Source organism: Teleopsis dalmanni, chromosome 2 (assembly GCF_002237135.1).
Source record: "Teleopsis dalmanni isolate 2A chromosome 2, ASM223713v2, whole genome shotgun sequence".
NCBI classification, from domain to species: Eukaryota; Metazoa; Arthropoda; class Insecta; order Diptera; family Diopsidae; genus Teleopsis; species Teleopsis dalmanni.
The window spans coordinates 171,470,874-171,483,399 of NC_051847.1; positions in this window are offsets into that span (position 1 = coordinate 171,470,874).

The following is a 12,526-nucleotide window of genomic DNA, read 5'->3' on the forward strand; positions in this document are numbered from 1 at the left end:
ATTAAATTAAATTAAATGAAAAATATGGATAAATTAGTGAATAAAATTTAAAATATTTTTACAAAATATAAACAAAATGGAGAATTTTAATACAAAAATTTAGTTTTTAATCAATTGAAATTTGTGGCAGACTATATAAATCATGAATTTAAAGCTAGTTCGCTATTACCCATTTTTCGCTATTTCAGAAATAAATAAAATATAACAATATTTTTTATTAAAATAAGTATATGAATTCATTATCTATATACAGTTTTATATATTATATCACATTTTCAAAAAAATATCAAAATATCACTCATACGCTCCGACTAACAAATCTCAAATTGACCAATTTTACTGTTCTAACTTCTATCAGTTTAATATTTATACAAACATTTTAGAAATTTATTTTATATGTTTGCTTTTTAATAGTTAACTTTTTTAAGTAAAATGATCACCTGTAGGTAAAATTGGATTAGTAGTCTTGTTTACCAAAGCTCACTTATGCAACCACTTAAAGGTAGACGTCCTAAACATCTAGTGACCGAAAATCGTATTTTTGAGAAGATGTGACTCTTTCATTTTAGTATTAATCTAAGAACTTGGTTTTAAACAATGATTAGCACTCGATTACTGTTTCTTCCTTATTCACAGAGTCATATCCCTGAAAAAAATCGTTGGGGGTAGACCAAGCCATTGTATGCCAATACACTGTGACCTATTAGAATTAATATCGTAGTGAAATGGGTTCGCTTTACTTGAAGCAGCTGATTAGTCTGCTATTAGATAGACGATTTAACCAGTGATATTTTTTGTTTAAAATTAAATAATACTTATCAACTGAGGAAATAATTCAGTTTAAATATTATGTTTTGTTAAAATATAATAATATCAATTAAATAAATTTTATCCTGAATTAAATTGAAAAAGTAATGATTCAATAATATCTATATGAATTTTTATCTCTTAATGGAACGAATGTCGTGTGCACACTAATTTTTCATTCAAGTATTTTATTTTTTTTGGATCTTGTGAAACTACATAACTTAGCTTGCATTTAAGGTTTATAGCCTTCTTCGTAATTGTTTATGAAAATACATAAAGTTTCTGAAGGTACATTTCGTTGATTACGTGTACACATATGAGTGAGTTTATATAAACAAAAGCAATAATTTTACTATATCCAAGTATGTCTGAGGGAGTGTTTTTATACTTCCAGTTGGAGACATCTATAGGCCATCATTCATTCATCATCTTACCCTAACAGCGAAGAGTTCAATTATTAATAAGTGCTTTGCTTTGTAGTGCAAAGCAATACAAAAGGATAATTTGCTGCAGAGATATCATAAAATACAAAAATTAAAATTTACAAAAATTAACGATTAATTATACTTGTATATACAGTGCAGTTCAATTATACCTGAAAATTGTGATAAGTGTTAAACAAAATAATAAATCTAAATTATGGAAGGAGACGAGACATTCATAAATAATTATCCGTGAAAAGTGGTATTTAAGTAAATAAATGCTTTAGGGTTAGCTGGAACAGGTATTTAAAACTATATTATTATTTTAATATTAAATATTTGTTGAATTCATATTTATTATTGTAATATTTCTTAAATTTTTTTACTCCATATTATTATTTTAACATTTTTAATTGGTATTTATATGTTTACATATACTAATTAGTTATATATATAAAATATATCTCTTTTTCCACTCCTTATTCTTGTTTGGCTGAAAACAATGAAGGATGGAGACATGGATCTACGTTCCAATGAAGTCAGCCTCGATGAAGGTGCTATGTCCACAAAGCACCATTCAAAGCGCGCTCTGTGATCCTAATTGAGCCAGACGCTAATTACCATACCGTTAAACGTCGTTGCGATCAATATGGAGATACGTGCAGTAAAGGCGAATGTAAGATTCCTGTCCCTGCCTTCGATCCCACGACGCTTCAGCAGCTTAGCACACTTCCGAAGTGTTGCAATTGTGGCCAGACCGGTGCTTGTGCCAATAAACGTCATAGATCATGTGGTAAACACTACCCCAACACTAATTCAACCTCAATTCTGCTAAGTTTAGTTGATAGACAAGTACTGAGTACTCGAGGACATGAGGGATAAGCTCCCTAATTCCTTTGTTCAATGTAGCTTACTAAATACTAAGCCTATTTGCTCTTCTCTCTGCCCTCACTTCTAGAATAGGGTTGCATCCACTGAACGCCATAGCGTTCTTCCACAATCATTCCTAAGAGGTATTTTCAGTGAGTTGAAGTCTCACACTTTTCATGAATCTTTTCATGCCTCCCACCTACGCCAAAAAAAACGACACATCTATTGGCCATTGTAATGCAAGGGGGACCAAAATGCCAGATACACTAACCATGTATAAAGTACAAACTAACTCTTAGTTTGTACTTTACTTGTATTTTACTCAAATTTTATAGCGATGTATTCCGACAGGTAGAAATCCAGCAGTTGCCACACTGCAGTATAGATTAAGGCCATTAATCATTTTCTATATTCAAATTAAAATCTGGGAAACCGTTTCTTCACTGGTCTTCAAGAGATAAAGGAGTTGAAGTCGCATCATCTCAGTTTTATCTGGGAGGTCAAATAATAAGAATGCCGTTTAATAATAACAGCAGTTAATGTAACTTTCCTTTCCATAGTAACTTCAAGAACACCACCATGGACAATAGATATCTCTAAGTGAAAATGGTCACAGTTGTTTTAACTGTCCTCTAACTGTCCTTTAATCGCCCTCTCAACTTAACCTAACCTATAGTTGGATTATTACATCCTAAACAATAATCACTTTATTGACAACATAATTTTAATAAAACAATTTTCTGTAAGTAACGCTATAAATATAATGAAATCTTTCTCGACCCTCTCTACTTTTCTTGCGGTCAACTTAACTTAACTATATTAGTATTATAATTTATTGTGAACACTTAAAAATTGAATTAGAAATTTAAAAATTAACTTTGACTATTAAATACATAAATTTATATTGTTTTTCTAAAGTTATAACAAAGGCAAACAAGAATATTGTATCAAAGTTTTTACTTTAAAATATGGATTATCGTAGCTGCATTAGTTATTCTAATGATATTGTCTTCTTTAAACAAAATACAAAACTCGATGTCTCTAAATAATAGATAAGATATAACAATAATGGTGAACAGGTAAAAAAGTAGCTCTATGGTTTGTATTTCAAAAAATTCATTTAAATCATAAAAAATAACATTGAAAAATAAATATATAAAAAAATATTTGCTTTTGTTAAAAATTTGTTAAATATCTTGTTAAATATCTTGTTAAAGACTTTTGACAAATATGTGCTGCTAAATACGTTATTATAATACTAAATAATCATTAAATAACATTTTGTCTAATTTTCTGCTTAATTATTGTTATTAATTATGCATCCAAAATAATTCAGGTTTCTTATGGTAGTACAAAATTAAGGCAATGCATTTTACTAACTTTCACATATCCAAGTTAATTTAGACTTTTATTCTACTTTCCATTGTTTGTATTGATCCCTTCAATTATGTTAATTTAACCAGTTTATCTTGAGTCCTCTCAGATGCTCTTGTTTCCATTTTAATGCATATTATGCAATCGTGAAATATTTTAAATACCCTTCGCTTATATTATATATGTACATATACCCTTGTATTCATATTATGTATATATATATATACATATATATACATAGGTATATACATATATAGCAAATATTCATGCATATATATGCAAACTGGAATTTACAATGAAGCTGCAGTTATTATAAGAAGTCTTTTCATATCTTTCACAAAGCGAATAAAGAAGATGTATAAAAAATACAAAAACTGCATTCACAAAGCCGTTGGCGACACGAAAATCACGAGAAGAGTTAAACTAATTTTACTTTTAAACTTAAATTTTATGCACTTTTGCAGCTAAGACCAGACTCATCTAGTCATAAGTGCAAGCGGTATCTTCAAGATACTATTAAGTATGCTACGCTAATTACTCATTTGGCTTGCGTTGGGTTCACATTGTTATGATTGTAACCAAAAGTTGATATTATTTTGTTTTTATTTTATATATAAGGTTTTTGTATTTCTTTTTGCATTCAAAACTGTTTAAAGATTTTTATTTTGCAAATATAATTGGAATTTTTGTGAATTTTTTGACTCTAATCAATTTATTTACATATAAATCCTTACGAAAACTATATTTAAAACATCAAATTATCAAAACTTTGAATAAAATATTATTATAAGCTTTAAATATATAACAAAGTAATATAGAAAAACTTTTATGAGTATATTATTTTCTCCGGTTTTTTAAAAATATTAGGTTGTTCGGAAAGTAATTTCGTTTTTTCCCGACAGAGAATGTAATTGTATTGTCTTGCACCCAAATTCACACTTAAGCCATGTCATTTTTATATGCTATGAGAGCTCATATACCAAGGCTTATGTGTGAAAAACTCCAATTAATTTTACGCAGTAGTTTTTGGTTGGTGCCCTTTTAAATATATAGAGCGATAAGCAGCATTTTCGACATATCTTACTGTTTTACTACAGAAAGGGTAAAAATGTTGTTCCAGCTAGAAAGAAATTGACCGATGTGTATGGAGAAGATGTGTTGACAGCACACCAGTGCCAGAACTGGTTCGCTAAATTTCGATCCGGCAATTCGAATGTCGGCAATGTCGAAGATGCACCACGTTCGGGAAGGTCGGTTAAAGCTGATAAAGAAGTGATAAAAGCATTAGTTGATGCGAACCCGCGAATAACAACACGTGAAATCGGATTGAGGTTAAATTTGATCAACAATTTATGACCACTTGAAAGGCCTGGGACTATTCTTGAAGCTCGAAAACTGTATTCATTATATGAAAACTGTCTTTCATTTCCACCAAAAAAAAATGAAATTACTTTCCAAACAACCAAATAATTACTGTAAAATTCTACAGATAAACAGAATTAGTTGCAGATGTAACCGTAAGCTTACCCTAAAATTTTAATTATTATTAACCCTTATTTGGGTGTACGGTGCTAAGTTAAGTACAAAATGATGAAAATTGATATCTAGATCAGCGACGGCGAATGTCTGTTACATGCATGATATTCATATTAGTCTAGTAAATTCTGCTGTATGACATATGACAAGTGTAGTCAAAAATGTAAGGATCTTTCTTTTATTTTCCCTTTCCAAAATAAATTATTTAAACCCAGATGTGTGTACGGCAAAAGTTCGTCCCCACTGCCCTACATCTTCGTTATTTAGTGCAAAAGCTGAGTCCCACCAGTTTTTGTACTTTTGTACTTTTTTGTTTTTGTTTTTGTACTTATCTTATATATTATAAATGTACTTCATGTACTTCTACTTCATGCATGTGTAATTCACCTATTTTTTGAACTCACATCTATATAGATTCTCTACAATTCTAGTATTCGCTTGCCATTTAAATTTGGTATATGGCTTGACTATCCACTTGTGTCGAAAATTCGTTGAGTCGTATTGGTTTATATCTGCTTTTCCTAGCTAAAAGACTTTTTGGGAGCTTTTATTACTGCTCTCACTGACATTCAATTTGTTATATTTTGTACATTGTAATAAGCCGGTTTCTTAATACTTCATATAACTGAAATTAATAAATATACAATATAACGACATATGGATAACCGAGTATCTTGAGTCGGGTACCTTGAGTCAATATCACTTAGCTTGAATTAATAAAACTACCCTTGATGGCTATAATACATTATAAAAACAATCTTTGATAAACGCATATATAATTAATAAAAATCTAACATAAACTTAAAATATTATACATGTTTTTAATACAAAGTATTGTTTTTATAAATGAATTCATATGTATTTTATAATTGATCTAAATTATTTATTATTATTATTTTTTTTTAATAACATGATAATTGTTCATGAAAACTAATTCATTTAATTGGTATATTTAAGATACCAATGAAATTATATGTTAAAGTCATATACAATAAAAACTGTAATTATTTAAATATTATAAACATCATTAATAACTTTGTGAATAGAATAATATTATATATTGTAAACAATTTATAATATATTATATAATTATTAATTTTAACTACTTCGAACAATTTTTTAAAAGACAATAAATTTATATACTTATATACTTTTAAACCATTTTATATAAAAATGAATTAAAACCGACTTTATATAAAAAATCGGTTTTCTTAATACTGTGTTGTACATAAATATGATTTGATGAAATAAATGCTTTATATAACCAATATAAATAAATATTCAATAATAACGAAATGTGGATACCCGTGTAAGTCGAGTGTAAAACAATATCATTAAGTTTGAACTACCCATTCCTTCTTGGCTATAATACATTATAAAAGCAATCTTTGATAAGCACATGTATAATTAAAAATAATCTATACTGAAATACACTTTTTGAAGTAAAGGATTATTTTTCTAAATAAACTCATTTGTATTTTATAATTGATCCCAATCATTTTATATTATTTTTTTTTTTTAAACAATAATTGTTCAAGTTCTTTATATCATAAAAAATTATTCGTTTAATTGGTATATTTAAGATGCTAATAAAAATATATATTAAATTAACTCATAACGATACGAAAGGAAATTATTTAAATTTTAAAAACAATTTAATTACTAAGTTTTTAAATAAAATGTTATATATTTTAAAAATTATTTACACGTGCTGATTAATTTAAACTACTTTGAAAATAGTTTTAAAAAAGAATAAAAGAATAAAGAATATTAAAATATAATTAATTATTATTTGTCTAGAACAATAATTATGTATAAAATTAAAAACAATTTGTAAGTGAACATGCAACAGCCATGTTCGTTGCTTAAGTCTTCTGTTCCGTGCTATCATTTGGGAAATTCAGACGAGCCAATGGCTTGCTTATATGACAATTAATCTCTTTTATAAAGTAAAAAACTAGATTTTATTATTGATAAATCAATTTAAGTGTTAACAAATGTTTATATATTTATTTTAACATTTGCAATTTTGCAGAACATCAAAAATCAATTGAATGAATTTTGCAAATTCAAATTTTTGACAGTAAAAAATAGCTATTCTAAGGAATATATAAAGTAATATGCAATGCATATATATTTATATGCAAAATAATAAAATCTCATCACATACTTATATACTGTAAAATAGTACAAAATTTACTTGATTGTCAAAATTGTTTAATGATAATACGTTCGTATTTAAGACTATTTAGCATATAAACTCACGCGTATGAAGACGCAGTCTTTAAAAATTATAAATATTGCTTCGAGCGTATAAAACAATTTGTAGCTCGGTATGCATGTGAGTCTGTATACCAACAAGAGATCGAAAAATAAAAATAAAAAAAATTGATTTTATTAATCAAAAATGTGAGGTTTAAGTATGTGATTATAATTTTTGATTAAATTATTATATAAGCAAACTGTTGACCTTCATCATGCGGAAGAATAACAAAAATTGTAATAGAGAACAAGTGTGCATTTTGTAGACAAAAATCCGTCATGAACAAAGGGAATTGTTAATAGTAAAATAAAAAATACATAGATGTTGGAACACTTTTTCTAAAATGAATTAAAAAATTTAATATTCTATTTGGAATTGTTATCAAATGAATTCTTCTATGTGTATAAGAAATACAAATACAAGAAATACATACAAAAAATTGAACAATTTGCATTTATTGAGAATTGAATTTTAAGAATGAAGTCTTTAGTTGATTAAGTTCAATTTAAGAAAATATAAAATAAATGAAAAAAAAAATAAAACAAATTTATATGAAGATATTTCACACATATCTATGAATGAATTTGGTATTGATATTCTAATCAGAACAAAGCTAGAAAATGTTTAATGTAGCTTACCGAAATAATACTTACGTGATTGTCTTCTAAATTGTTAAAAAATTTTAAGTCACTTTATTAAAGAGTCAATGAATTAATAAAATTTTGCTTTGCGTACAAAATATTAATTATTTAGTTGCGTTGAAATTGCGGACAAGATATTTAAAATCTATTAAAAATTACACTATTAAACACTATTGAACTATTTGTTATTTGTATATACATAAATTGTATATACTTTTTTTTTTATTAATTAATACGAGTATAACCTATGCAAAGCAAAAATTTAACATATTTATAGTATCTAACAGTAAAGTTGCCGCATACTATCGCATTCTTTAATCCAATCGTTGCACCATTCATGAATACATCGGCAACTATTGTAAATGGGGTTGACTGCTTTCAGTCCTTACAATTCGACATTATCCCTATCAATTCTCTCTGTTGTTTTAAATATCTCTGGCTTAACTATGAGATCAAAGTGTACAACTACTTACTATACTCACTAATCATATATATATAATATATAATCATATAACCTATATTACTATACTAATATAGGCCAGTCTATACACGATTTATTCATAATATCTACGAGTTAAGTTTAACGACTACAACAAAACTTAACTTTATTTTATTTCTATTTTATTTTAATATGAAATCTGGTTTATTTAATTTTAACAGTGAAATAACATAATTTATTTAAGGTTTTTATAAAATTTAAATTACACAAAAATTGGTGATTTCAATCATTAAATAGCTGGCCCATGCCCATATTTCAGATATGTCAGTTTAGAGTTTTCAGACAGTTTAGTTTATTTAGAGAATCTAATATTTTTAAATCAAATAAAAAGACATTAACACAAATTTTATTTGAAAATAATATGAATACTTATTTTTATGTATAACAACATAATTGCAATCATACTTTATGATAATAACTTGTTGTTTCAGCTTGCTTTTCAATTAAATTAAGATTCATTGTAATTGCCTCATTTTTTAGATCTTTAAGTATTTCAATATGCTAAATTTTAGTAAAACATTTACCAATATTGGCAGCTGCCCGATTATACATGATTTATGATTAAACTGCATAAATGCATCTACACATTATACTTTTTTTGAACAATTATTCCAAATTGCAAACTCCCCGGTCATTCCAATTCCAAATTTCACTGTTCTCATAATTTTAGACTACTTCATCTAAAATCACACCTTTCATTCTTATTTCTCAATATTTCCCCTCTATTAGGAAGGGCACATAGTATGTGCTTTAATTTTTTTTTGTAAGATTACCACAAAGGGCCAGACACTACTGAGAATTTTTCAGGTTTCGATCTGTTAAGAAACCCTGGTGAATTTTATTCTATGGTTTTAGAACTTATAGAATAACACAGTTTTAGAACTGTGATTCAATTTAATTAAATAACTGATTAATTGATTTAAATTTGGACAACTGTAATTAAATCCAGTTCAGTTGACTGAACTGGACTGAGTTGTGATTCCGTTTGTGTCCATTAAAGAAACTTTTCACTGTAATTAACATATAATAATACTATAATGTACTAATAATATTATATAATTTTATATTAATTCATTTTTTAAAATTAATTAATTTAATTAATTTTAATTAATATATATAATATATATACTCATATTTTTATATAAATATTACAAATATTTATTTTTATAAATATACATATTTTCTAAAAATATAAAAACAAATATTATGAGGTTTCTTTAATATTCAGGTTATTTAATTAAGCGGAGTCATTTACATCATTTTAAATAATTAATAAATTTATATATAAATATATAATTTTTATGTTTTTTTTTATTTTTCTTGATCCAAGAAATCAATTCCCGAAGTTAAAGCATTTTAATTTGAAACTCTTTCAATATATATAAACATTAATAATTATATATATGTGTAATTAAAATATAATTGGGAAACCATTCAGAAGATCAATTAGCAATATCGTTTGTCGAGCATTGAGATGAAAATCCTAAGATTCTATGATCCCCGGCACACCAACCATGACATTGATAAGAAGAATGCCAAAACGAATTAAAATATGCAAATTATTTATGCAATAATCCAATTGCCTACTACAATAATAAAGTTCGATTTTATTTGATAACAGAAATCGTATGATGTACATCTAGAAGAACACATCTATGGACATACTATTCGGATTAGTAATTTTTGCTAAAGTGCATATATGCTTTTGAGTTTCTAACTTTTGTATCGATTAATAAAATTCACTTGTTTAATGTGACCTAAAAAAATTAATTAATAGTAGTTATACTTTTGGTATATCATGTGTGATCATATTCATTAATTAAAATTCAAGTTAAAACATAATTAAGCAATTTGTATTATAAATCATTTAATTATAATTAAAAGTACATATTAAGCCCAAATGAATGTATTTCTCATTGTATATTTTATAATCGTTAGCTCTGTTGTTGGCATATTAGGCAATGGTAGTTGCAGTGCTTAAAGTAACCTTCCATGCACTGTGGGTGTTTCTAAAGGTTTTAGCTAAACCAGCTGAGAAGTACAATTTTTTTTAAAAACATGTAATTGCATTTATCTTTAATCTTCAAAGTTTAGGCATAGATGTTTAGATGCATAGATGATTTTTGCAATAGCCACACCCTTCTAAAAATAAATACTAATTCTATTTATAAATTCGTCAAATATGAATTACTAATGCCAAATAATGCGGAATAAGAGATCAAAGTCCATTTCTTGAATGCTAAAATAGTTGAAAAATCAACAAAAATATGTTAAGTAAAGACGAAGAATTCCCACTAAAAGTTATAAGGTTAGAATGAGTTAAAAGATATAAATAAGACAAAATATTTGATTTAACAAATATGTGAAGTGATACACATCAACAGTCTGCACTACAAATCGACTTCAAATTAATTAACAACTGACACGGATTCATTTTTGTTAAGTATAGTAATTCTATTGTAATTAAGTATTTGGTATATGCATTAGTTTATGTGGTTTTAGATAAACCATGAGGAGAACGGTTTTTTATCTTAAAAGATTATGCAAAGTACCTTGACCATAACTTTTTCAATAACACAGCCTAAGCACGGCTAACGAAATAAAAATGTTTGAAAAGTTAAAAATCAATTAAAACCACAGAAAAACATAAGTGAGAATATCTAAGCGAATATCGATGGCTTAGTGAAGTGGCTTACGTTAGAGCGCTGCTTTCGAAGTTTAGTGCACCTATCGGACAAGTCATGAACTTTTGCTTCATCATTGTTCGGCATTGAACTCCACCTTCAAACTGTTAAAGTCAAAAAATAGTTTAATTGATCAAGACTACAAAAATGCCAAAAAATATTGCCAAAAAGTTCATAAGAATTAAACAAATTATAAAAACGCATTTGTAGCTTGAATTATTTGTTTTCTACAGAAAAACTAGATAATAGATAATTATATTCTAGTAGTGTAAAAAAAAGTACAAAGTTTATAAAAAATTATTATTATTATTATATTTTATTAGCCTTTTTATTTATGTGTTATAGATGATGCTTTACGCTATTCGTATCCCTGATAATGCAACGATATTAATAATTGTTAGAAAATAACCTATATAAAAGATTATCCAATTTAGGCTCCAGATTTATTTAGTTTGAGGTTTGCCATTTTAAAATATAGATCGTTCAACAACCGCTGCACATGTTAAAATTATAAAATCTTACTATCAAACAATGATTAATCTATAGTAGGTATATATTGCATGAAATATTTTTTTTAACAAAAACTGATTTTTACTTCGTGGATGTAAATTCCTGTCGAAAAACCATTGAACCGACAAAAATTGACTGTATAGTGAAGCATTTGATTTAAAGATGTGGTAGGTCCGTTTTATTTTGCATATGAGGAAGGTCACATGATTACCAATTAAAGACATGGAAGTTATATGTTTTTAACAGAACAGTGTTACAAGTTATACAACATGACCCATTTTGGCTTTGTTGCAGAAGACATTTCCTCTTAATGCATTTATATTTTTACGTTTTGCTACAAACCGAGCTACTGCCGTAACTTAATGTCAAGTTTTTGTCAATTACTTGTCGATGTCTTCGAAAATTATCTAAAAGAATTCAGTACTGTAAAAAGTTCTGTAGAAAAGATATCTAAGTCGCGTATTTTACATCAAATGGTTAAACAAAACAATATTATTGAAATAAACATTTATAATAAACTTTACTATTGGTACCAGAAATTTCGAATATATATGCCACTCTGTATATATATAAAAACCAATTAAATTTATAACTAAGTTATTATAAACTTCAAACATCATTATATAGATATCACATATGCTTATCCCATATTAAAAAAATAAAACTATATCATCGTTTTATAGTCAACTTATACACGTCTAAGTGTAAGATTACTCTTTTGCGCAGATATTACCAATCTGCTACTTTTTTTACTTTCAATTTTTGCATTAAACCAAATCTTGTTAGTGTGAATGGCATCTGATGAATGTTATTTTGCAGTTATTTAGTTAGCGAAAATCTTATTAGTGTAACAAAATTTAAATTTAATAATACCTTAAACATTATTTAAATGCGCTGTGAAATTTTTACTTTGAGCCATC